The sequence below is a fragment of the Pteropus alecto genome, unplaced genomic scaffold (genome assembly GCF_000325575.1).
Source record: "Pteropus alecto unplaced genomic scaffold, ASM32557v1 scaffold66, whole genome shotgun sequence".
NCBI classification, from domain to species: domain Eukaryota; kingdom Metazoa; phylum Chordata; class Mammalia; order Chiroptera; family Pteropodidae; genus Pteropus; species Pteropus alecto.
Genome location: NW_006438869.1, coordinates 2,219,189 through 2,220,365, shown reverse-complemented (window position 1 = coordinate 2,220,365; position 1,177 = coordinate 2,219,189).

Below are 1,177 nucleotides of genomic sequence, written 5' to 3'. Positions count from 1 at the left end.
TGTGGCCATATGTCGCCTTTCCTTGATACATGCATCTCTTTCTTATAAAACCACCAATCCACTCATGAAGGCCTCATCTCCTTACATAATCTAACCCTAATTACCTCCTCAAGACCCAGCTCCAAACACTCTCACATTTGGGGTTGGGGTATACACACACACACACACACACACACACATATATATGTGTATATATATATATATATATATATATATATATATATATATATATATATATATATATATATATATATATATATATATATGTATATATATATATACACACACACACACACACACACACACATGGGTTTGGGGTGTATATATATGTATGTGTACGTATGTGTATATATATATATATACACACACGTATATATACATATATATATATACACATACATACATATACATATATATACACCCCAACCCCATGTGTATGTATATGTATATATATATTTTTTTGTGGTACGGGGTGGTGGGGGCAGAAACATTCCATCCATAACAGAGACCACAGGAAAAAACCAGCAAGGTCCCAGTGCCAAAGTGGCAGATTTGGGGTCTTCGACATTAATTAGTTTCTAAATAAATAGAAATTACTGATCAATAATGTGGGTCGTTCTTTAAAGTATTTCATATCATTCAGTTTGCTTTTAAATCATTCAGTTCACTTTAGAAGTTCTGCTTTTATTTATAAAATATGGAATGTGGCAGATACACAGAACAATGTGCTAGATAGAAGGAATATGCACATTTCTGTATTTACCAGTGTATGTTATTCTGTAGTTTTTTTCTGCAAGCATTTTTCCGAATTCCATAGATACTCTCATCTTGGTTGAACCTCCCACTTCTTGTCGACTTCAGTCTTAAAATGCCGATCCAGGCCACCGTCATCTTCTCAGGATTTCTGCAGCAGGCTCCTGGCTGGCCACCCTGCCTTTGCTCTGCTTCCGACAGCTCATCCCCATGGCAGCCAGAGAGCTCCCTTTCCATCCACTGACATCTTATCACCCTGACAGTGACAAACAGAAAAAGGTCCAACCTCTTCCTGTCTTACCTCATCTGCCCCTTCTCTCCCTCTGGTTTTATTAGGCTGCAGCCTCTTTGGCCATCTTTTTGTCTCCTGATCGTCTTGCTAAAGTAGATCCCTTTTGGTTTCTTGCTTAACAATTATCCTGTT